General features: G+C 35.5%; 1 pseudogene; it reads right to left on the bottom strand.

The window, feature by feature from the left end:
- Window positions 1-1,206: 1,206 nt before the first annotated feature.
- LOC148291191 (uncharacterized) lies at window positions 1,207-13,793 on the bottom strand (annotated as a pseudogene).
- Window positions 13,794-27,902: the final 14,109 nt, after the last annotated feature.

Here is a 27,902-nt window from a genome sequence, read left to right as displayed (position 1 = left end):
CATTTTTTTTCTTCTCAAAAAGTCAAAATGCAATAATTTGACATCTAATGTCATTGTTTATATGTTTTTTTTTTATAAAAAAAATCATATCCATATATTTGATGTCTTTCATTTTAGGGAAACTAGCCTCTCCGCACGCGCTTCCGCGCTTGCGAAAGGCATTTTTTTTAAAATTTTAAAATTTATTTTAGAATTAAAAAAGATAATGGGTAGTTGTGTTCCATAAAAATAGGATCTATTATCTGATTTTTCTTTTAATTTTAATTTTATTTAAATATGAAAAAGCGTGAATTTACCATATTATCCTTATTTAATTAATAAATTGAATTCTTAATGTTTGCATTAACAAAGGGCATATTTGGGGTTTTTGAATGTTTCACCATTCTCTGCCTTTTGCTTTATATATATAGATTACTCGGGTCCTTAGTTAATTAAACATATCAACTACAAATTAATTAAACAACATTGGACTTGATATCTAATCAATACATATGACATATACGCTTCTCTTATAATCAAAGCAAAACATTTCTTCACATATAAAATAATAAGTTGTTTAAAGATGAAAAGTTCAAGTGGACTTTGTGGAGTTGGACACTTTTTGCCATCCGCCTTTCATATTGTTTGGATGTTTGATTGATTAATGTTTTCAAATAGTTTATAATTTCTTGCCTCTAATTATATTTTTAATGTTTATAATTTGAATTATCTAGTGGAAAAAAAAAAATTCAAGCGAAAAAAATTCAAATTAAATGGGTTGGTTCTTGGGCCCGAGTATGGCACGAGCACGAGCACGGGCACGTCATGAGCACGAGCACGGGCACGGCACGAGCCCGGCCCGGCCCGTTTAAATATGGACATGGGCTTTGGGCCGGGCCGGGATTAATGATTTTATTAAATGGGCCGGCACGGCACGGCCCGATAAATTAAATCGCCCGGCCCGGCACGGCACGAAAATATTAAAAGCACGAGTTTAAATGGGACGGGCCGGCCCGCACGGCCCGTTTGACACCTCTAGATGTGAATACGGCGACACGATATGACACAATATATGGTAAATCTTCAAAAATTATGATACGATATGTCATGAATACGATAATTAAAATATAATAATAACAATATATATAATTTAAAACATATTTTAAATAACATAAAATTTCAAATTTCAAATTTAAACTCTAGAAAAATAAAATAAAAACAGAAGTCTCAATCAACTACAATATTTGTAATGTCTTCCCAAATAAATAAAGCAACCTCCAATGATGGTTTATTAAGAGAAAGGTTAGTAATTTCAAGCATCCCAACACCTTCTTCACCCAAGCTATCAAATCCATCTCCTCCAACATCTCACACTTGAGTAACACCTTCTTTGTAGCTTGAGCTCTTCCTTGATAAAAGACGAAGATTATTATGAACAAATACTAAATCTTCAGCTATTTGGGGTGTTAACTTGTTTCTTCTTAAAGAGTGAATGAAACTATATGTACTCCAATTTCTTTCACAACACGAAGAGAAACAAGATTATCCAAGTAGCTTCAAAGCTATGGATTGGAGAGTTGGTGTTGAAGCTCCATGAACAATCCACCACACCATTGGTTCCATGTGAAACCTATCATTCATAGCATCAATAGCTCCAAAGTCATCTAAGAACATTGAAAAAGAGGCATACTCCACAATGATATCTCTTCTAGCCCAATCATCCAAAAAGTATTTCTCAAGACACTTTTTTCTTTCCCTTGTAATCTCAGCATCTTGGTGTGGAGCAACACGGCTAAGATCCTCTTATAGCCATTCTGGACTATAAAACCTAAAACTAAAGTGTGATATTATTTTATAAAATCATCACAATATGAAAAGTAAATTTTAAATACTTTAAAAGGAAAGAAGCACATAATACTTACCTAGGATTTAAAGAATGTGCCAAACAATGGAGTGGTGTGCTACTCTTAGTCTACTCTTAGTCCATCACTCCACTAAAATGTGATAGACCACATCAAAGAAGTTGCTTTGTTCATGTAGTTGCTTGTGCTCTATCCTATAGATAGTTGCCTTCACCTTCTGTATTATGGTATCCCACTACTCATAAATCAAGTGAAGAAAAGGTTTATCTATGTCAGCCATCCTAATCATCTCATATATAGAAGTTGTAAAGGAAAATATATAATCAATCTCATCCCAAAAGTATTCATCCAATATCATTTCCTTCACTGCTCTTGCTTTGCCAACATCATCCTCTTTATATAAAGACCAGTTTGGACTAATCACCATTTGTTGTAGACATTCCTTTACTTCCTTAAATCTTCTCATCTTCACAAGTGTAGAGCGAAACCTTGTTTCAGCAATAGAGAGCATCTTCAATTTGTAATGGTCGTTATACATAGCCAATCTGATATTATGGTTCACAATTTTAAAAAAAAAATTATGAACCAAACATCATGAACAATGTCTAAATTCCAACTACATTTATCATACCAATCATCATTTTGTTTTGGTGAACATATGCTCTTCAAACCAAGATTGAGAGTGTGAACCACATATGGTGTCCAAAAGATATTGGGATGTCTAGCCTCAACAAGTAATCCAGCAGCTCTACAAACTGGCACATTGTCAGTGATTACTTGAACCACATTTTGATAACCAATTTCCTTAATAGAGTCGATAAGAAAGTTGGCAATACAATGTTTGTCCTTATACTCTCTGTCACAATTAATTCCCTTCAAGAACATAAGCTTGCTCTCACAAGTTGCCATAATGTTAATAAGTGGTCTTCTTTGCGAATATGTCCACCCATCATTACACACACTTACACCGTTAGTGCTCTATGTACCCTTGATTGGTTGTATACACCGCTCAATGTGGCTCTTCTCTTGTTGCAAAAGAGTAGTGTTAGAAATGTGCCCTAAGAGCCAATACATTTGATGTAATCTCCTTAGAATACATTTCGTATATGATAAATAAAGGGCAATATTATTTTGTTATCTTTTATGTCGCATAAAGAAACAAAAGTCCAGGGTATACTAAATAAGAGATAAAGTAATCTAAAGAAGTTTAGATTCGGGAGACCTTTAATCTCTAACTGTAGTATCCCAAAATGTTCCTAATCATAGGGTTATCAAATGGGCATTGATAAACCGTCAAGATTGGCACATACTATGTATGCTCAATAATGAGGATGGTTGGTCTCAAACCATTTGTGTAGTTGACACTAATACAAGTATGTGGGTGCTCATTAGTGAATGAGTACACTGAACGCGATCAACCGCAGTTCTCGTATGGAGTATTTATCTATATGTCAAACGAGAACTTATAGTTGCAATAATGCAAATTAGTCCTTAGACCTGAGGCATCATGATTGTCTTGTGATGCGTTATTGATCTTTGATAGCTCACAAAGGCAAGTCGTAAAAGATTTTCCTTATGTGTTATTAGGATCTCTTAATTCATCATGGAGACATGTGAATGTACAATAAGGAATCTCTACCTTTGATAAGAAAAGGAGAATGTTTCAAGATATGATTCAGTGAATCTTCGGCCGAAGTACTTGAACATGATTTAGAAAGTGTTTTAATTATGTTCTATTGAATCATATGAGGTTAATCATATTAGGGGTTTGACATTATCAATCTGTACCCTAATAATATGATTGGAAACATTGTATAAGAGAAGGATCGTATTGCATTTCAATTCCAACTGAATAGGTTCTTCATCTATTCTAATTAGCTTGGGTAGTCATGATATATTGCTAGATGTCACTCTTGACTTATGGAAGTCCTAGGATTGATTGTGATCGATCCAAATAAAGGAAGAATTAAAAGGGGGTTTTAATTCCAGTTGGTTAGAAAGAGTTCTAATGTTTTCCCACTGCCTTGCTAAATTAGAACCTAATGGATCGCACACCTTAAATGGTTAACTTTGAGTAATACAAATGAGAATGAGGAAATCAATTTGATTGATTTGATGTGGATGATTTACTACGTGTAAAAATATATTTGGGCCTCGGTAATAGTTAATGAGAAGCCCAAATGGTTGGGTATCAAGCCCATGGACTTAAGACACCTAAATTATGGCTTAAGTGTCATAAGGCCCAATTTTGGAAGCCCAATGGGGTTTGGCCGAAAATGCTTAAGTAAAGGTGTATGGGAATTGTTTCCATAAGCTAATTAACACAACAAACACAATCCAACATCAACCAAATAGGTTTGGGAGATCAAAGAGAGATAGTTGTGAGTTTTCAAGAGTGAAACACTATCTTCTTTCAAAGGGGTTTAGATTGAAACCAATCTTGAGAATCTTGCACTAGCATCCAAGTATTCTCAAGATACTTCTTCTCATCTCAAGGTTCCATTGGTGTGGAGACTTAGAGGCCATATACTTTTGTGGCTCACAAGGAGGAGAAAGATCAAGAGAAGATCAACAAAGGGAAATCATCAAGAGAAGACCAAAACACAACTTGGTTCATATTATAGCTTCAAGGGTAATTAGAACTTATCCTTTCTCTTGAATTTTCATTTATGAAAAACATATCAATGTTCATGGCTTAAGATACTTGGAAGAAGTTTTGTTTTGAATTTAAACAACCACAATATTCTTCCGCTGCGATTAATTTGATTAATAGTATGTTTAATGTTCAAAAGAACTTCTTAAAAATGTTTTAAAACCAACAATTGGTATCAGAGCCATAGGTCATGAACTTGATATATTTCTAGGGTTTAGAGATGCATATGTGGGTTGTGAATTCATTTAAAAGTATAATAGTTATACTTGATTTATTTTGATTTGATTGAATAAAAATCAAATGGAGTGAAAGGGGTTGTTTGGGATTTTGAATTTCCGGATTTGTGTTTTGATGATTGATGCTCTCTTTGAATGCATATATGTATGTATAAACATTAGAGCATAGTTGCATTAAAACCCCCATGATTTTAACTTCATGAAATATATGATATTAAGAACATGAGATGGTTAAAATGGAATATGGATTTTTCCGGAAATAGCATGAACATTCATATAAGTTCATATGCATGTTCTTGGTGTTCTTGATGTTCTTGTTATGGGATCCTTTTGATCCATAAGTTAGGTGGCTAATCTTGATGATTGTGTTTAGTGGAATTTTCCACCAAAATAGGTCAAAAGATGATGATGGTGTTTTATTATAAAATTAAAAGTTTTTCAAAAATGTTTCCACTCAATAAACATTTACCCACCACACTAAAATTAATAAGATTACTTTGGTGAGTGTGTGGGGCTTTCTAGGTATAAATGTTGGTGATTTGATATAAAATGCAAAAGTTGATCAATTTATTCATATCACTAATTATTTACCTACCACACTAAAATTATTTTTGATTACTTTGGTGAGTGTGGTTGGCCTACCTAGTCACATTCATGATTATTCACCTTGTTGGAATAATCATGATCACCACTTTGTGTTAAACAAATGCATGCTTTAACCCCACACCTTAGTGGATCAACATTTGATCCATTATTAATTGATGAATAATTTTGGACTTGCAATATATGATAAGTGTAACTATGTCCAAAAGATTTCCACAATTACTTTTGCTATTGTAGTAAAACGTTTTCACTCCATGGTAAATTTATTTTGAATATGGTTACCACTTGAATTAAACCCACATATGTATGCAACCCAAGAGCATGTTTTTACATTGCTAGTTTAATTGTTTAAAGCGTTTAAATAATTAAAGGATGGTTATGGACTTAGACCAAACAATTGAGCTATGTGATTGGCCGCTTATTGGATATGTATTCGATTTTGATTGGCTATGTATTAATGAAATGGCTTTCATGCCTAATTTATTTGGCTATGTAATAATGAAATGGCTTTCATGCCTAATTTATTGTTATGCGCGCGTAATTAAAATGAATCACCTTCCAAGACCATGATCCAACATGGTGGCTCGTGTTGGATCAACAAGAAAGTCCATAATCATCCTATAAGCCCAATGCAATTGGAATGTTCGGTAATGACAATAATTAACCAATTAGTAGCACCATGTATTCTCGCTATCTTAAGCAAATGGTTTCTAAAATAATTAGTGGGAGTATTATGTGCTACTAATATGTTGCATTGGGAACCATTTAATGAGATTAGATAGGTAATTTTAACAGGATTAAAATTGGATTAAAATGAGACCAAATTAACTACCCTCAAAGCAATATTAAGTTGACAAGCGAAATGGCATTTTGAATGCTATTTTGTGGCCTTCCACCGTGGTAGTCTCTTATTGGGTGGCACATTTACACTTTGTTGTACCTCAGTGAGGCAACATCCAGTACTTGTAACCATCCAAGGGAAGCCTATTACACATACTTGATGTAGTGCGGATAGATAACGAGTGTGGCCAACAAATCGTTAGTTTGAGGTCATGCTTGAAACCCTATACCCACAAGCATGGTGGGAATAACTTAACTAAGACGAACGAAACCAACAAACTGTTAGGTTGAGGTCTAGTTCTCTAGAGGCCATAGTGATGGGTATTCACATGAATGATGTGATTGGATAAGAGTATCCTCTCATTAGTAAGATAGCAATCCAACAAACTGTTAGGTTGAGGAAAACTATTTGAAATTGAGACTCCCATCCCCACTAAGAGTTTCAACGGAAACTCTCGGATTTCAAGAGGGATATGAAATTTGCCAAAAATAGTGGGAGCTACCATCATGACTTAAAGACCCTAAGTTTTTGGTAGAAGATTAATCTAAACTAAAATTTGTTTACGTTGTTGCAGAATTTTCAAATGGCCGTTAAAAACCCAATCTCATCGATACTTAACAATTACATCCTTGATGGCACGAACTATCCGGGTTGGCTTCGCAAAATGAAACTTGTCCTTAAAATGGATGAGATTGATTATGTGTTGACACAAGCCCCACCACATATTGCTCCTGACGAAGAAGCTACTCAGGAAGAGATAACTGCTTATGAGAAGCATGTTAAGGATGATAGTAGAGGTAAATGTTACTTACTAGCATCCATGAATGATGAGCTACTTAAACAACATGAAGATATGGATGATTGTGCTTCCATATTGCTTCACCTTAAAGAGCTTTATGGTGAAGCTACTCGTAGCTTGCGATTCAATACAATATGTGAACTTGTCAACACAAAGATGACAAGAGGGACTCCGGTTAATCTGCATGGTCTCAAGATAATATCATTGCTTGAGAAATTGGAAAAATTGGATTGTCCATTTAATGCTGAAGTTCAACAAGATTTTTTTCTTTCGTCCCTCTCATCAGATTTTTCCCAATTTGTTATGAACTATAATATGGGAGTTATCTCAAGTAAGGAATTGGGAGTAATTGGGAAAAATCTGATGAGAGGGACGAAAGAAAAAAATCTTGTTGAACTTCAGCATTAAATGGACAATCCAATTTTTCCAATTTCTCAAGCAATGATATTATCTTGAGACCATGCAGATTAACCGGAGTCCCTCTTGTCATCTTTGTGTTGACAAGTTCACATATTGTATTGAATCGCAAGCTACGAGTAGCTTCACCATAAAGCTCTTTAAGGTGAAGCAATATGGAAGCACAATCATCCATATCTTCATGTTGTTTAAGTAGCTCATCATTCATGGATGCTAGTAAGTAACATTTACCTCTACTATCATCCTTAACATGCTTCTCATAAGCAGTTATCTCTTCCTGAGTAGCTTCTTCGTCAGGAGCAATATGTGGTGGGGCTTGTGTCAACACATAATCAATCTCATCCATTTTAAGGACAAGTTTCATTTTGCGAAGCCAACCCGGATAGTTCGTGCCATCAAGGATGTAATTGTTAAGTATCGATGAGATTGGGTTTTTAACGGCCATTTGAAAATTCTGCAACAACGTAAACAAATTTTAGTTTAGATTAATCTTCTACCAAAAACTTAGGGTCTTTAAGTCATGATGGTAGCTCCCACTATTTTTGGCAAATTTCATATCCCTCTTGAAATCCGAGAGTTTCCGTTGAAACTCTTAGTGGGGATGGGAGTCTCAATTTCAAATAGTTTTCCTCAACCTAACAGTTTGTTGGATTGCTATCTTACTAATGAGAGGATACTCTTATCCAATCACATCATTCATGTGAATACCCATCACTATGGCCTCTAGAGAACTAGACCTCAACCTAACAGTTTGTTGGTTTCGTTCGTCTTAGTTAAGTTATTCCCACCATGCTTGTGGGTATAGGGTTTCAAGCATGACCTCAAACTAACGATTTGTTGGCCACACTCGTTATCTATCCGCACTACATCAAGTATGTGTAATAGGCTTCCCTTGGATGGTTACAAGTACTGGATGTTGCCTCACTGAGGTACAACAAAGTGTAAATGTGCCACCCAATAAGAGACTACCACGGTGGAAGGCCACAAAATAGCATTCAAAATGCCATTTCGCTTGTCAACTTAATATTGCTTTGAGGGTAGTTAATTTGGTCTCATTTTAATCCAATTTTAATCCTGTTAAAATTACCTATCTAATCTCATTAAATGGTTCCCAATGCAACATATTAGTAGCACATAATACTCCCACTAATTATTTTAGAAACCATTTGCTTAAGATAGCGAGAATACATGGTGCTACTAATTGGTTAATTATTGTCATTACCGAACATTCCAATTGCATTGGGCTTATAGGATGATTATGGACTTTCTTGTTGATCCAACACGAGCCACCATGTTGGATCATGGTCTTGGAAGGTGATTCATTTTAATTACGCGCGCATAACAATAAATTAGGCATGAAAGCCATTTCATTATTACATAGCCAAATAAATTAGGCATGAAAGCCATTTCATTAATACATAGCCAATCAAAATCGAATACATATCCAATAAGCGGCCAATCACATAGCTCAATTGTTTGGTCTAAGTCCATAACCATCCTTTAATTATTTAAACGCTTTAAACAATTAAACTAGCAATGTAAAAACATGCTCTTGGGTTGCATACATATGTGGGTTTAATTCAAGTGGTAACCATATTCAAAATAAATTTACCATGGAGTGAAAACGTTTTACTACAATAGCAAAAGTAATTGTGGAAATCTTTTGGACATAGTTACACTTATCATATATTGCAAGTCCAAAATTATTCATCAATTAATAATGGATCAAATGTTGATCCACTAAGGTGTGGGGTTAAAGCATGCATTTGTTTAACACAAAGTGGTGATCATGATTATTCCAACAAGGTGAATAATCATGAATGTGACTAGGTAGGCCAACCACACTCACCAAAGTAATCAAAAATAATTTTAGTGTGGTAGGTAAATAATTAGTGATATGAATAAATTGATCAACTTTTGCATTTTATATCAAATCACCAACATTTATACCTAGAAAGCCCCACACACTCACCAAAGTAATCTTATTAATTTTAGTGTGGTGGGTAAATGTTTATTGAGTGGAAACATTTTTGAAAAACTTTTAATTTTATAATAAAACACCATCATCATCTTTTGACCTATTTTGGTGGAAAATTCCACTAAACACAATCATCAAGATTAGCCACCTAACTTATGGATCAAAAGGATCCCATAACAAGAACATCAAGAACACCAAGAACATGCATATGAACTTATATGAATGTTCATGCTATTTCCGGAAAAATCCATATTCCATTTTAACCATCTCATGTTCTTAATATCATATATTTCATGAAGTTAAAATCATGGGGGTTTTAATGCAACTATGCTCTAATGTTTATACATACATATATGCATTCAAAGAGAGCATCAATCATCAAAACACAAATCCGGAAATTCAAAATCCCAAACAACCCCTTTCACTCCATTTGATTTTTATTCAATCAAATCAAAATAAATCAAGTATAACTATTATACTTTTAAATGAATTCACAACCCACATATGCATCTCTAAACCCTAGAAACATATCAAGTTCATGACCTATGGCTCTGATACCAATTGTTGGTTTTAAAACATTTTTAAGAAGTTCTTTTGAACATTAAACATACAATTAATCAAATTAATCGCAGCGGAAGAATATGGTGGTTGTTTAAATTCAAAACAAAACTTCTTCCAAGTATCTTAAGCCATGAACATTGATATGTTTTTCATAAATGAAAATTCAAGAGAAAGGATAAGTTCTAATTACCCTTGAAGCTATAATATGAACCAAGTTGTGTTTTGGTCTTCTCTTGATGATTTCCCTTTGTTGATCTTCTCTTGATCTTTCTCCTCCTTGTGAGCCACAAAAGTATATGGCATCTAAGTCTCCACACCAATGGAACCTTGAGATGAGAAGAAGTATCTTGAGAATACTTGGATGCTAGTGCAAGATTCTCAAGATTGGTTTCAATCTAAACCCCTTTGAAAGAAGATAGTGTTTCACTCTTGAAAACTCACAACTATCTCTCTTTGATCTCCCAAACCTATTTGGTTGATGTTGGATTGTGTTTGTTGTGTTAATTAGCTTATGGAAACAATTCTCATACACCTTTACTTAAGCATTTTCGGCCAAACCCCATTGGGCTTCCAAAATTGGGCCTTATGACACTTAAGCCATAATTTAGGTGTCTTAAGTCCATGGGCTTGATACCCAACCATTTGGGCTTCTCATTAACTATTACCGAGGCCCAAATATATTTTTACACGTAGTAAATCATCCACATCAAATCAATCAAATTGATTTCCTCATTCTCATTTGTATTACTCAAAGTTAACCATTTAAGGTATGCGATCCATTAGGTTCTAATTTAGCAAGTGATCGGTTCATAATTGTATATCATTTTGTACCCTTCTAGCTTATGATTTGGTTACGTTTATGAGTTAAACTTGTGCTTTTAATCCTTTTTGTGTTTATCTTTCAGTTCATTGAGCTTTAGGTAATAATGATGGCTTTAGAGAGCATAATTCATGCAATTCAAGCATGTTAAAGCCTAATTTGGATGAATGGATGAAGAGCTTAAAGACAAACTCATTTTGGCTACAGCCCCCTGCCAGTCCAGTTCCGTAGGTCATATTGCAAGCTTTGTTTCAACAACCTACATAGCTCGAATGAGGCCACATTCTTCATGAAAGGTGTTCCAATTGGTGTGTACTATAACATATCCAAAATTCAGCCCCATTGGATAAAGCTGGAGTCCGTTACCTAGCAAACACAGAACCATGCTCAGGATGGATCTTATCAGCGCGGAAAATGAGTTAGCAATTTGTTTCGGCCTTAACTTCTTCCTCCGACCTTGGATTGGCCCAAATAACATATGGCTGGAAAGAAGACATTCTGAACTTCAATTTCGAGTGCTTAAAGTCCTAATTTGATTAAGGAAAGCCCAAGTTGTAAGCCCTTGAAGTTGCTGGTCATGCTGACCTCAGCATGTGCTGGTTGGATGCTTGGTCATGGTGAGCTAGGTATGAGCTATCATTTCTGGTTGGAAGCTTGGTCATGGTGACATGAAGATGAGCTAGGGCTGCTGGTGGGATCTATTGGTGAAGTGCATCAACCAATTCAAGATTTTCTAATACAAGTGCATCACCCAATTTAGATTTTCTAATACAAGTGCATCAACCATTTCAGATTTTATAAAACAAGTGTTGTATGCATTAGCCATATTGAATTCAGATTTTCACTTCCCCTAGGCCTATAAATAGGGAAGTTCTCTAAGCTTGTAAACACACCCCAAGGGAGGAAGCTCTCAAACACTTCTCTAGAGCTCCCTTCCCTTCTCTTCCTCAAATTCTCTTAGTTTCATTTTCTAGTTTTCAATTGTAGTAATGAAATATTTGTGCTGAAATTCTCCTTAAGTTTTTCTTAGTTCCACTTTACTTTTCATTATGTAAATTCTTTTCTTTAGTTTCAAGTTTGATTAGTTTCCAAGTTTCAATTATGGTTTTTGTTCTTATTCATTATGCTTATAAGTTAATATGCTAGTTTGAATGATTGATCACCATTTAGGCTTGCATGTTAGCTATCTTGGTTTGAATTAAGAGTAGACACCATGCTTTAATTAATTCGAATTGAACTATGAATAGGACGAGTATGTATGGACATTCGACAACAGGGATTAGATACATGCTTGGTTGTTTAAATTGTTCTTCAATGCTTAATGGGTTCCTAATGCTTAATTTTAGGTTAGACAACAAATGATCAAATTAGGGAATTAGGAACACAAGGTTATGACCACACACCATGGCTTAATCATACTTAGGTAGAACCAATCCATTAATCTAATTGAACTTGGGAACTTATCTGCTTGAGTTAGTTATTTCTTTCTTCCTTGTTTTATTTATTTCCTTTCTTTTTCATTTCTGTTTTGTGTAGGAAAAATGAATTGGATCATTCAATCACCAATCCTCGTGGGATCGACCTCGCACTTACATATGCTATACTACCAAACGGCTCGTGCACTTGCGAGTATCACAAGTTGAGGATGCAACTGAATTCATTTTGGTGCAGCTGTATCTACACAACAGCAAGGCAGTGGGAAAACATTAGAACTCTTTCTAACCAACTGGAATTAAAACCCCCTTTTAATTCTTCCTTTATTTGGATCGATCACAATCAATCCTAGGACTTCCACAAGCCAAGAGTGACATCTAGCAATATATCATGACTACCCAAGCTAATTAGAATAGATGAAGAACCTATTCAGTTGGAATTGCAATGCAATACGATCCTTCTCTTATACAATGTTTCCAATCATATTATTAGGGTACGGATTGATAATGTCAAACCCCTAATATGATTAACCTCATATGATTCAATAGAACATAATTAAAACACTTTCTAAATCATGTTCAAGTACTTCGGCCGAAGATTCACTGAATCATATCTTGAAACATTCTCCTTTTCTTATCAAAGGTAGAGATTCCTTATTGTACATTCACATGTCTCCATGATGAATTAAGAGATCCCAATAACACATAAGGAAAATCTTTTACGACTTGCCTTTGTGAGCTATCAAAGATCAATAACGCATCACAAGACAACCATGATGCCTCAGGTCTAAGGACTAATTTGCATTATTGCAACTATAAGTTCTCGTTTGACATATAGATAAATACTCCATACGAGAACTGCGGTTGATCGCGTTCAGTGTACTCATTCACTAATGAGCACCCACATACTTGTATTAGTGTCAACTACACAAATGGTTGGAGACCAACCATCCTCATTATTGAGCATACATAGTATGTGCCAATCTTGACGGTTTATCAATGCCCATTTGATAACCCTATGATTAGGAACATTTTGGGATACTACAGTTAGAGATTAAAGGTCTCCCGAATCTAAACTTCTTTAGATTACTTTATCTCTTATTTAGTATACCCTGGACTTTTGTTTCTTTATGTGACATAAAAGATAACAAAATAATATTGCCCTTTATTTATCATATACGAAATGTATTCTAAGGAGATTACATCAAATGTATTGGCTCTTAGGGCACATTTCTAACACTTCTCTTGTTGCAAAAGAGTAGTTCTTAGTGCATTGTAACCTGGTGGAACATATCCTGGAAGCGCATAAGCATGAAGATAGGAGTTTCGATAATTCCTTGCAAGGTGAAAGGACAATTCACCTGTATAAACATCCTTGCAACTTCAGCATCACATTGAAAAGCTAGATCAAGGGGGCCCATTGATTCCCTTTCTTTTCTTTTGCTCAACATTAGACATAGAAGAACAAAGTAAAGAACCAGTATTAGGAAAAGACACTTTTCTTGGAGCTACACTTTTCAATCGGTATTCATATTCTCTCACAAGTTTTTTCATTTCCGTAAAAACTTCATCAGTAACCTTTTTGCAAGGTGCAATCCCATTTCCCAACATTTTCTACAAATGAAACTTGACTCTAGAGTAGGAGCCTTTGTAAGTACTATGACAATAATTGCATTCGAACATAGTATTTCCTCCTCATTTTCCTTACTTGTGAAGCCTTTTAATATACTTTCACAATAGAGCATGATCATCTACCTCGATTTCAGTATTCTCAGTATGATTAATATTAGCACTTGCATTATTATCTGGATGACTCATATTCCTAAACACAAAGAAAAGTCAACGTATTGAATATAATATTATTAAATTGCCTAAACACAACTTCTTTTTTTTATAAACAAAAGTGCTCTTCACGTGGGGTGGGAGATTTCTTTCAATGACTTGTTGTTTTTTTGCAAGTTCTTATGTAATATATATTATATTTGGTTATAATATTAATACTTTTGATTATAATAATATTATTATTTCTAGGGTGAGAGCGTGAGAGTATTCTAAACAAAAGGATAAGACCAAAAGAGAGAGAGAGAGAGAGAGAGAGAGAGAGAGAGAGAGAGAACATACCCGACGATGAAGAAGAAAAAACAGAAAATTCACGAAAAATCCACCACAGGCACACCAGATTAATTTAAGAATCAAAATATATGAGAGATATTTGATTTAAGGTATGGATGAAGAAGAAGAATTGATGAGTGGGCGGCACTAAGATTTTTTATTTATATAGAAGAAGAAGATATGCATGAGACATTTCCTTGGTTTCAAAACAGGTAAGGACAACCTTCCGTGTTTTTCAAGACTTCAAATCTGTGCCGACTTTAATTTTCCCTCTCATAGCCAAAATTAGACCTAAAACGTATCCTAAAAATAGAATACCCATACCTGTAATGTCATATATGTGTATCCTTTCATCGTTGACTGTATCCATTGACTCGGATACGTATCCATCGTGTATCTGCACGTGTCCAATGTGTATCATATCCCCCAGCCTATCAGACATGGGGTATGCACCTCAACCATCGTATCTATGCTTCATAGATTTCTAGACATTGAATGGAAATAATACATGCATGACTTTTCTTTATAAAAAAAACCCTAGCCCCTTTCTCCCAAAAAAAAAACATTCCTAGAGTCGTTTTCACTTTGAGGGGGGCGGAATCCATTGTTCTTCCTCCCCTCTTCCCTATTCTCTTCCTCCCTTCACTTCTTCCCCCATTTTCAAAGTCAAATGGTTTTCCTTATTTCTCTTCGTTTTCTTATGATTTTCATCTAACTATCACAGGCGGCTGCTTCTCGGCGTCGGATCTCCATCTACGTTTTGGCGTCGGATCTCCACCACTATCCTTTTTGCGGTTTCTTAATGTTTGGAATAAGTTGCAGAGACTCTTTGGGTTCTCTGCGTAGTTTTCACCTCTTCTTTTATCAGAACTTTTCATCTCTCCCTTAGAGCTTTTCATCTCTCCTTTATGAGAGTTTTATTTGTATTGCTATGGCTTGGTTTTTTTTCAAGTTTTATATCTTTTTAATTATTCTAAGTTTCCAATCTTAGTTGGGATGCCTATGCCAGAGTTTCTCCGATCTTACGTGATCGTTAGTAGAGGCACACCAGATAATCTTAATTTTGATGTTAGATCGCTCCGTTATTGTAATGACCCTTTTGTGGTTAGTTTTCATTGGTCATTTGTGGCTAGTGTCTTTTTCGGCTGAATTATGAATGCAAACATAAAATTTCTAAATTTAAAAAAAGATAGATGAGAAACCTAAATTTACAAACAAAACTATATATACATACATTTACGTACTACTTTAAAGTCTTGTGACAACTAATTTTATTTTTTTTTGGCTTATTATCACAAAACGTCCCTGAGGTTTGCGAAACTATCACATTGCGTCCTTTATGTTTTTTTTTTTGTCATTTATGGTCCTTAAGATTAATAAGTGTCCTCACAAATAGTCCTTGCCGTCATCTTCCGTTAAAAAGTCTGTTAAGTTAATGATGTGGCACATATGTGGGTCCCACATATCCAATAATATGACGCCATGTTGATTAAATAAAAAATAATTTCAAATTATAAACCATTTTTAAAAACTTTAAAAAATTATAAACCAAAAAAAAAAAAAATCACCACCTCCTCCATTCACCAAACCCCAACATCCTTCGTCCAAAAAAAAAACCCCCCCATATCCAGCCTCCTCCATATCCCCTCCATTCACCAAATCCCCACATCCTTCGTCCAAAAAAAACCCCCCATATCCAGCCTCCTCCATATCCCAACTTGCTATCCCAAATCAACACCCACAACAGCCAACCCAAACCTTGATATGCCAGGAACCTCACCCACTGCCCGTCTAATCTCCACCACTAAAGACCAAAATTGGATGCTGGTTAGTAAAGGCCAACTGAGTGGGTTGGGTGGGCTTAGTGGTTGTCTGGGTTTGCTTGGAGGGGAGGGGGGTGGAGTTTAGGTTGGTTGCTGTCAAATAAAGACGGCATGGAAGAGACACAAAAATGGAGAGAAAAGGAGGAGGGCGGGGTAGTGGTGCGGAGGGTGGGTGAGGATAGGTGCAGCTGTTGGAGGTGTGAGAGGGGAGAGAGAGAGAGGAGATGCAGGTGGGAGCGAGGAGAAAAAGGGGGAAGGCAGAATGGTGGGGGTAGGGGTTTAGTGTGATGGAGAAGATGGTGATATTGTTTTTTTTTTGTTTTTAATATGTTTTCTTTTAAGTTTTTTTAAATTAAGTTTCAAATGTTTATTTTATTTAATTCACGTGGCGTCATATTATTGGATATGTGGGACCCACATATGTGGCACATCATCAACTTAACAGACTTTTTAACGGAATCTGACGAAAGGACTATTGTGAGAACACTTATTAACCTTAAGGACCATAAATGACAAAAAAAATAATAATAAATAAAGGACTCAATGTAATAGTTTCGCAAACCTCAGGGACGTTTTGTGATAATAAGCCTTTTTTTTTTCTCTCTTTCTCTCTCTCGTCAACATTAGCAAAGAAAGTACATGTAGATTATGAGCTGAGGTCTCAGGTACACCTTGTGCGTTTGTTGTTGCTAGTGAACTTTTGCGTATTGAGATTAACCCCTTTTGGTTGTCATAAGGCAAAACCAAGAATTTATATTGGGGTGGGCTAATTTTTTTTGCGTGGACGTGGCCCTTACTCAAACAAACTGCGAGCATGCGAAAAGATTACAATTTGTTTGAAAAGGAAATATAAGTCATGTTTGAATCGAGGAAGGCCGATGATAAAGAATTAAAGGAGAAACAAGACCAGTTTCAGGCGGTGAAGGAGGCCTTCAACGAGTCCTTCACTAAGTTTAGAGTTGAGCATAAAATTGTTGTGGGGAATGAGGATGATGCAGCTGACTTATGTGATTTGGTGAGATTAAAATATTGGAAGGTCAAACTGTTGGTGCATGACTCCACCCCTGGCCCAGTTAAATCTCTTATATGGGTTGAGGCTCAAAAAGTTGGAGTTACGATGAAACGGGTCAAAGATAATGTAATGCTGGAGCACTGATAGAATTGGGGGCACAGGGTGACTCTCCAAAGCTTCTTTAAAACTTGTTGGATCAACCTCATCTCCAGTGTCAAAATCTGCTGATTGTATGTACGCATAATCTGAATTTGTTGTGGATCTTCTTGGTTTGTCAGATCTCCTCAACTACATTGGTTCTGGTGAATTTTGTAGTTGAGGATTTTCTGCAGCTTATCCTTGTTGTTTTTTATCAACTAATTCTTCAAACTGAGAAGGTTCCAATACAGTTTCACTTAAAGGAATCAAGGGTGTAACATCTTGTTCATCATTCTCGATCATAGCTACATCACCTTCTTCTTGGAAAATAAAATTTTCATTCCTAATGGCATTCTCCTCATGCTCTATAAACTTTTCATAGCCAGTCTCAACAATTCAGGTACCATAATTTGGACAGTAAAATCTAAAACCCTTTGACCTTTAAGGATAACCAATAAAATAGCTGCTAATCAGTTTAGAATCAAGCTTCTTCTCTTAAGGGCTATAGATTCTAGTTTTAGCCTTGCAACCCCATACATGAAGATGTCACAAGCTATGCTTTCTGGTGGTCCAAATTTCACAAGGTGTCTTAGGCACAGACTAGCTGGGCACACTATTATTTTTGCCTTTTATTTATTTATTTCGTAAGTTTCTTTTACTGGCTCGAACCTAGGACCTCTTGGGCGGTAAGAGTAGATCCCAACCATCGGGCTAACACTTTATCGGCTTGGAAGTGTTTCTGCTTGACACACTCTTTTTCTTGTTTTGAGGGGAAACGAAAAAGTGCTTGACACTTCTAGTTGTTGGTTTCTTGGGGTTTATCCCCCTGCTTCATCAAATCACAAAAATGAAGAAGAAGAAAAAAAAAGTGTTTGACACTTTACATTAAGATAAAAGCACACTATTAAACATGTAGTTTGTTGTTTTGATCGTCTCTTTGCTGTTTTCGAAAGGTGTCTTACTGACTAGCTGGTCCAAATTCTGACTCAAACATCGCAACTTTCAAGAACCGTCAACACCAACTAATGCCTTACTTGATCTGAAAACTCTCCATCTCCTTTGCAACAATGAAAAAGGTATATCCTCTTCCGTTTCTTTCTTGTCTTTGAGCGTATGGGTTAGTCTGTGTCGGTATGGGTTCAGGTGGGTGTAGGTGGGTCCGGGTCCTGTTGGTCGTAGGTCACTTTTTTGGATGGATCTAGGTTGGTGGGCTTCATGTTGTAGGGTTAGAGAAAAAGGTTGGGGTTCTGGGTTTTCAATTCTTTTATTTTCTTTTTTCCTTGCTAAAATTCTGACTCAAACATTGCAATTTTCATGAAATATCAACACCAACTAATACCTTACTTGATCTAAAAATTCTCCATCCCCTTTCTCCCACAGGATTCTAGGGCTTTGGTTTCCTTTGTGCCCTACGACATGGCTCGAGAAGACTATCCTACTTATGAGCAGTTTTCATATTTGTACAATATCTCCAGAGCAAAGATCATGGACCAAAAAATGGGTGGATGTTTGTAAACTAATTATCGAAGCATGAAGTAGAGAGGTTACTTTGTTGTTGATATGCCTATGTCACCTAAGTCATGGATAAAGTGTAGTAAGTGTTGTTCGACAATTGCTTAATATATGTGTGTTGGTTTTAATGTCGAATGTGTATCTTTATGTCGAATCTATATAGACTTAAAAATCATTCGTTTAAAAGAAATCTGAAGCAAATAGCTCACTCAAATGAAGAAGAAGACGCATGTGAGAGAGTAAGAGGTATTTTCTACTGGGTCGGAATTGGCGCTGCCTCAAGGGTCATCGAAGATGCAGGTATTGCAGTCTGTTAAGCTGATATTGTTATGCTTACCCTCCCTATGTTATTGTTGATGTTTCTTGATTTTTGGGATTTGGGATCTGATTTTCTGTGTTTTGTTTTCACTGGGTCTGAGTCAGGAACTAAGTTCTTCGATTCTGAGTGCATTGTGGGTTTCTGTGTTGTGTGTGTTGGGGTTCCTTTTTGGGTTTTGAAATTCTTATCTTAATATTATTGTCCTCAATACTCGTTTTCAGGCCTTGTACGCGCTGCAAGACTATGTGTCCTCACGATCCTCAGGTTCCTCACGTTTCAGGGAGGTTTCGGCCGATGAATTTGCTGCTAGGTCAGAATTGGCCCTGCCTCAGGAGTCATCGAAATATTTATTATAATTGAAACAATATAATCAATTTGAGAACAAACTAGTAGCAAGAAAACGGAATTTTGAGATAATGCGAAGCCAACTTTATTGAATTCAAAATCAAAACAAAGTGTTGATAATTTTGAAACAGAAATTAAATTCCTCTTCATTGAGGGCTAAAACTATATCATCCAATTCTAAAAATAAATTTTGAATCAAACTTTAAGTTAACTGCTCCAGTGGCTTCCACATCAACTTGCTCTTCATTTCCTATGAACATCCAAAACTTTTTACAACAATCCTAAGATTGTCCCTTGTAGCCGTGTACTTCCTTATGGCCCATAACTACAACCACTTTGAGTTTGATTACTAACCATTGAATGTGTACTACAACTACTACCACTTTGAGTCGGATTACTAACAAAACATGCCTCATACAACCCATAAAGCTTGAACAAAAGTGCTCTGACACCGGCTGTCTTCGTGGCAACATAACAATCATCTTCCACATACAATTCAGCAATATGCATAGATAAATTGTCCAACTTATACCTAGGATCAAGTACCACAACTACCAACAAGAATTGGTTCACATTATCAAGTGATCCCCAATACTTGTCATACTTCAATTTCATATTTTGTGCCATGTTAGATAATAGAGGATTATCTATTATACTCAATTCTGCAAGTTCACAATCAATTGCAAATAAATCATGAAAAGTAGTATGACATGTGGCATGCAAAGTGGCACTACACCTCAAAGTGAAGTCATAAAAACTTTTCAAAAAGTTAACAAAGATAACAGCATTTGCCCAATCCTCCTCAACTGGTGGCATACTTCCTCTACCAAAGTAAGTTTTAAAATGCCCATCCTCATCTTCCAACCTAGCAAAAGCCTTTTTAAATTTCAAAGCAGCTTCTAGCATCATGTAGGTAGAATTCCACCTAGTTGGCACATCCAACACAACTAGGCCTTTACAATCAATCTTATCTTTTTCAATGCAACATTTAAACATTTCCAACCTTTGTGGGGAGGATCTAACATACATGACAGCATCACGAATATTCTTAACAGAAGAATGTAACTCCTTTAACCCATCAGTAACAATCAGATTAACAATATGCGCACAACATCTCATATGCAAGTGTACACCATCTAACAACAACCCACCATTTGGCCAATCCTTCATCTTATTTTGCAAATAAGATACAGCTTTATCATTTGCAGAAGCATTATCTAAGGTAATTGTGAGTACCTTCTCTATACCCCATTCAATCAAGCACTTCTCAATAAGCCTCCCAATTGTCCTACCTTTATGATTTTGAATTACACAGAAATTCAAAACTCGCTTATGCAACATCCAATCACTATCTAGGAAATGTGCAGTGAGTACCATGTAGTTTATATTTTGAACAGAAGTCCATGTGTCAGTAGTAAGGCATACCCTATATGCCTTTAACTTTGCTTTCAAAAGTTGCTTCTCATCATAATAAAGTGTAAGCAAGTCTCTAGCAAGTGTTCTACGAGATGGTGGTATAAATCTAGGGCATGCAACACTACAAAATTGACGAAAACCTTCTCCTTCTACAAAACTAAATGGTAACTCATCAATTACAACCATCCTAAGACATGCTTTTCTGCATTCTTCCTTACTAAATCCTACTGCCCCAATAGCACTAAAGCCTCCAGAATGGTCCTTTTCAAAAGTTAGAACCTTCTGTTTTGAACTAGGCACTCTATATGGATATTTCTGACATAAAAAATTTATATGAGTCCTCAAACTTGATGTCCCACAATTTCCCGGATCATACTTGTAATCAGCAGTTTTACAATACTTGCATCTAACTCTAATTGGTTCAGAAGGATTACCAGTTTCCAATTTTTCGAAGTGATTCCACACTTCACTTGGCTTCCTAGTCGGTTTTCTCTTTTTCAATGGAGGTAAAGGTGGAAGTTCAGTATCACCACCAGTCTGAGTTTGAGAGCCTTCAACTCCTGCTGCCATAGAAAACATCTTACTTTACTTACAGATATGCAAATATAATATTTAAAAGACTAATGAAAGACATGTTTTTTTAAATGGAAGTACCTGCGTGAGATTGAGAGCCTTGAACCTCTTCTGCAGATTCATCCATAGCTGATGAATTATTAGAAGCAACACCTATATAAAAAACACAATCACATATTTTCTTTTCATCAAATATATATTAATCAAATACCATAATTAAGAATAATATTTTGCACCGTATAGAAAGCTGATGGAAAATTGATGAATTATTATAAGCAACACCTATAGAATATATATATATATATATATATATATATATATATATATATTAATCAAATACCCATCTTTTCTTTTAACTTCCAGCAAATCCCACACATCATACAATTTGCAAACCACATCGAACAATCAAACATATATTTTAAGAATGATTTATATATTTTATTCCCATTCTGAACAATCAAACATATTCTATTGTGAGACATGGCCCATGAAGATGAAATGAAGACATATTTATAAAACCATCAAGTATACACAGAGAGAGAGAGAGAGAGGTTACAATGGGGAGACGATGAAGAGGCCAAAGGTGATGACATTGTCTGCCAAATGCGATGAAGATGGAGATGAATGATGCGATGAGATGAGAGTAGTGAGTCACTTGGAGGTGCTGAGATTTGGCAGCTGCTCTTTGGGTTTTTTTTTCAGATTAGGTTTTTGAGTTTTAGTCGTAGAGAAGAGAAGAGAGAGGCTTCGAAAGTGTAGTGGAGGGTTTTCTTGATTTTGTTATGTTTTGGGGTCCAATTAGGTGTGAAAGGGTACACAATATGCCTTTTTACTAACCAATTGTTGTTTGACACATGTATATTAAATAAAATTAATATTAAATGGACTTATATCGGTTTGGTTTGGTTTAGGACAGTTTGAAAAATACTCAAACTGCAGCCGAACCAAACCAACCCGGTTCGGATCGGTTTTTCAAACTGTTGACTTTTTCTTTGGTCAAAACCAAACCAAACCAAACCAATATAATCGGTTCGGCCGGTGTAATCGGATCGGCCGGATTGATGCCCACCCCTATGGGTCCTTCATAAAGTCAACATCGTCACTGCACCTCAACCCTTTTTCGCTCCAATTCATCTTCGTTCGGCTTCTTAATTAGCTTCCTTATATTCTTTACTAGAATTCCATTCGTGATAAGTTGACACAAGTGGCACCTATTTAACGCCAGATGCTTCTCATTTTTCCCAAGCTTTTGGAGCTGTACTACAAGATACATAAACGAAAACGGCTAGCTTGAATTAAATATATTCATGAGGGAGATCATAATCGATCTCATTCATTCCAAGAATACCTTTAAAATCAAATTTCCATATTTTGAAGTTCGATCTAGTGAGTGTTTCAATTTGCGAGAAATTGAATGAGAAAGGATTCGATGTTGTAAGGATTTGCAAAAGAAAGCATAAGTACTTCCTAAGAAACTGATTCTCAATTTGTTAAGAGAAAATTGTTTTTTAATTTAACTTTAATTCACAAAACTAACAAATTACATATGCAAGCTTCCTTAATTAAGTATCACACCTTTGTGGCAAGAGATTACTTATAGCTTACAACAAATTACGTGTTATCTTGTGCCATCATAAACCGATTACATGATAGATTCTATTTGTTGAAGAAACTTATCAAGTAATTTATGTATGATGAAATTTTGGTTATTTCATTAGGGTTTGAGTATTTAGGTTTGGTTTTGTTATGAAAAATTTGTTGATTCTTGGAACAAAAACAAGTTCTTATCTAGCACAAAAATAACCAAACAAAACACAATCTGAGAGAAAACCCTAAAATTGCAATGAACAGTGTTTCTTACGTGAACAGTGTTTCTAGGATCTTCGATGTCCGGAACACACAATTTTGTGACAAAAGGCCATTTTTAGGGTTTTATGATCATCTAGCAAGTCGAAAACGGGTTTAAAGTTGTGAAGATCTGAAAAATCAATTGAAACATGCTTTTTCCAGATTCTTTAATATTTATAGTATTTAGAAACATGTTTAATTTGTCATCAAAATTTTAAACATAACCAAAATAGTCATGGCATCAACGAATAAAGAAATCACAATAGGCATGCTTGAAGAACGATCTCAGTATGTATGAGTAACCATGTGCTCCGATACCAACTGTTAGATTTTCTATATATATGTTCATGATCTTTCACACAACCTGAAATACATAGAAGACATACTTGGCGTCATCTTCCTTGAGTACACAATCTTAGAGCTCATTTAATCCTCAGTAGCAACAACACTAGCAAAACACGAACGGCTTAAGACTTTTGCTCTCTCTCTCAAAAACTGTTTCAGCTAAGGGTCGACTTCACTAACACTCTAACCCCATCAAGCAACGGTTCACGCAAAAAGAAAATAAATAGAACCCTTTAATTGGCTTCTAAACTTTCCTTATTTCACAAGGTTTTGGGCCTCAAGGTATAACCTAATTTAAACCCTTATCAAACCTGATATAACTTAATATCTAGTGCACCGAACTAAATAAGAATATAACATTAGGTTGAATGGAATGTGCACTTCTTGAGGCATTAGTGTTGGATTGGCCAGACTCCATCATATCCTAAAACAAAAGACACCATAAAATACTAAAACATAAGAACCTAACCAACCATCACACTAAACACCCAAATAAGCATGCTATCATCATGAAATTGATTTTGTGAGAGCGATGATGCATAGGCACATTCTGACTAGGCCTTCGATTTATGGGCCCGTTTTAAGGGCAATAAGTACCAAGATACACTATTTTGTTTTTGTTATTTTTTTTTACCTAAAATACTTTTTTTTATCCAATGCCCTCATTTAGGGTTCTCTCATTTTATTTGTCATTCTCTCTTAGTTAAGCTTCTCTTCACTTCTTCCCTCCTTTAGCATTTTGGCTCAGCTTCTTTTTTCCTATTTGATTTCAACTTTTTTTCCTTTGCTTCTACATTGATTGATAAACTTCAAAAAAAATGGCAAATTACCCTATCATTGATCATGATTTGATGGTGCTACAAGACATTCATTTAAATGGACTTGTTGTAGCTAGAGGTGAAGCAATTGGTGGAGGCCATAAATGTTGATAATGCATATTTTGCGACCCTAGGTGCCCGATTTTCTTTCCCTTACCACTTGAAGGTTTTAGCGGCATCTTGATCCCTTAAAAATGATAATTTCATTTTTTTTTCTTAAAGACACCATAGAGGGGTGTTGGTATATCAGAAAAATATATAACATCATGGAAATCTTAGTCCATCAACAATATTTGTTGAATGAGGCCATGTGAAGTTGGGCTTTGCTGCTACTTAGAGTATGGGTGGTATTAGTGACCTATGAAAATTTTGTGAAATAATTCGTACTTTGTTTTTTGGAGTAGTGCTTTTTGAGTTGATGGATTTGTGCGATAGGCTTGTTCAAAATAATGGAATATACTTTGATGCGATAGAATATCTTTGTCTTCTTTCCCCAAAAGCGTAGGATTAACATGTCGTTTGAGGCATACCAGAGGATCATTGAAGATGCCCCAAGGAGAGATGGTTTGAGTTATGATGCTAACAAGTTTATTATGCCCACAGTTGTATGGGCAAGTATTTTGTGGATAGCTAAGTATGGTCGTCTTTCTGGTGCACATATTTTGGATTGGATTGCAAATGCAGAACTTCAGGTCATCGGTGTTGCCTTGCTTGGTTAGAACTATAAGAAGAGAAATCCTACATTATCGATATTGCTTGCTTACAACGTGCATAATCATTACACCCAAAAGCTCTATTTTAGTTATACTCAAGTGGAAAAAGCCCTCTACAATATTTGCTCCTTTTTGATTTGGCGGCTTATCAAGATCGAAGCCATTGAAGATACATAAGTATACTCACTATAAATAATCAACTCAATATATAACAAAAATTGTATACTCGTCTAATTTAGATTTGCCACCACTCGTGTAAACATCTATCCACATTTAAAATTTGCTCCCCACCATAATTGATTCTATTTAACTCCTTCTCTAATCCAAAGTCAAATCATTCATATGCAATGCGATGAGTTGTTGGTTGCAACTCCTAAATTTAGTAACTCTACTATAGTAGACATAAGATATGAAACATGATCATCACCTTCCATTCCTCATGCTTGGAATTCTCATTCAAGTATTGCAACATTTTATTGATCTTACTAAGAACAATTTATGCCACATCACCTATACTTTCAATGTACACTACTTTTGCTTCAAAAAGTTTAACAGAATGCAGAGATAGTTGTGTCTTAACAGAATGTCGAGATCGTTGTGTTGGACTGAGTTCAAATACTGAATTGTATCTTAATAGTTTTTGCCACAGCACCCATACTCCCAACGTACACTACTTTTGCTTCCACATCACCCATATCTTCACTTTGATGTACATTTACATCTTCCCTAAAAAATCACAATAAACCCCAAATACTGAATTGAGTCACTGGAGGGGCCAAAAAAAAAAAAATACATGTTGTAATTAGTTTTCTCAAACTCGTCTTTCTAGACAATTGTAGCCTGCTTAAGCTTTTCTAAAATGATCCAATGGAGCTCTTAGTATCAACGATTATGTTTCTTCGATAATATTATTCTAGAAATGTAGGTTAGATGAAGGTGAAGAAAATGCAGCATGATCATCACCTTTTATGTTAAACCCTTCATGGTCTTACTTCCAATCCAAAGGTTGGAGCATTTTATTGATCTTAGTAAGAACAATTGTTGCAAGATCCCTTATACTTTTGGCGTATGCTATTTCTGCTTCTAAACTTTCAACAGAATGTGGAGATGGTTGTCTCTCGATAGAAGATGGAGATGATTGTGTCTCAACAAAAAGTAAAGATGGTTGCATGTATTCCTTCACACAACCATCAAAATATACAGATTCTATATTCTGGCACTCACCGATGTCGCTCGTATGTTCGGCTAACCGTGGCCAAGTGCTAGCATGCTCCGCATCTATTCACCCTTAAAAAGACTTTCGTTGCTAATAAGTTTTCGACCTAGTCTTGTAATTTTCTTATTTTATTATTAATAAAGGCTAAGGATTATTTAGGTCATCAAATATCTTACTTTAGTTGTTGCAACTAAGACACTAAGTGTATGTTATAAAGACACGAAATTATAATACTTGTACCATAATCCTCATCGTGATGAAACGATTAACATTGATAATCATGAAGAAATTTTACACGTTGACCCCTTATTGGGGTAATTTTAAAAGTCACAAGTTTAGGAAATAAAAAGTTAGAATCTAAAGGGTTTAGCTATTATTACCTAATTTATGAATTGGAGTTAATGTCAGGTTTAGTGGGTATAATTGTTATGATTAGGTTTAATGTTGTGTTAATATTATGACCTATAATTAGGCATTGTATCCACTCTATATTATGTGTGTATCAAGAGAGTGTATTGTAGTAGAGTATTTGAATTATCAATCTTATTGAAGTTTGTCTCAAGTAAGTTTGTATAGGAGCTCTATGTAGCCTTCGAGCTTCACATCTCCAAAATTATGTTATTTCTTTAGTTTGTTATATTGTATTTCCCTTTTCATATTTAGAGTGCATGTGCATAAAGCTAAATCCACCAATAAATGGTATCAGAACTGATACGGTCATGTGGACCTGTATCAGAGATGTGGCGTTTGGTGCATGGTCCAATTTTAATAATTTTTTGGCATGTAGTATGGAGTATTGGTTGTGGTTCTATATTTTAAATTGCTTTGCCATGATGAAATATTTTTTGCTTTTTATGAAAATGTTTTTATCGTAAGGTTGAGATGTGCAAAAAAAAAACTGTAAGTGAGAGGCACATTGATGCCAAAGAAAAAAGGCGCATGGATGTCGAATGAAAAGAGAAAGGCACATGGATGCCGTAAGAAGAAAGAAGGGCACACAGATGCCGGAGGAAGAGAGAATGTCATAAGGATGCCGAAGTAAGAGAGAATGGCACAAGGATGTCGAAGGAGGAGAGAATGACACAAGAATGCCGAGAAAAAAGGAACAATGGTTCCTTTGAATATTGGGGCAAATGTGCACCCAGAAGGAAAAAAAAAAGGGAAAGAAAATGGAGTATTAATTTCAACATATGGGAAAACTCAAAGAAGGAGGCAAAACACTTGGCAACATATTTTTGTCTAAATTATTGGATTGAACATGGCATCATTAAAGTGCTCAATGTCAACTTTAATGTGTTGACGAATTTGAAGATTGAATGTGGAAAGCTACGTGAAGATATTGAGATGCTACAAGATCAAGTGATGGATCTAGAGCTAAAAATTGGGATGTTAATACAAGATGAAAATCCAGAAGAAATTGGTATTGGCCAGCCTCAAATTATTGAGAACATAAGCGACATGAAAGAGGAGTAAAGGAGAAATTATCTATGTTAATAAGCTTTGAAATTACGGAAGAGATTGTTGGGGTAA

This window comes from Prunus avium, chromosome 8, assembly GCF_965620075.1.
Source record: "Prunus avium chromosome 8, drPruAviu1.hap1.1, whole genome shotgun sequence".
In the NCBI taxonomy this organism is placed as follows: domain Eukaryota; kingdom Viridiplantae; phylum Streptophyta; class Magnoliopsida; order Rosales; family Rosaceae; genus Prunus; species Prunus avium.
The sequence above is the reverse complement of the archived record's forward strand: the minus strand, read 5'-3'. Positions and strand labels throughout refer to the sequence as shown.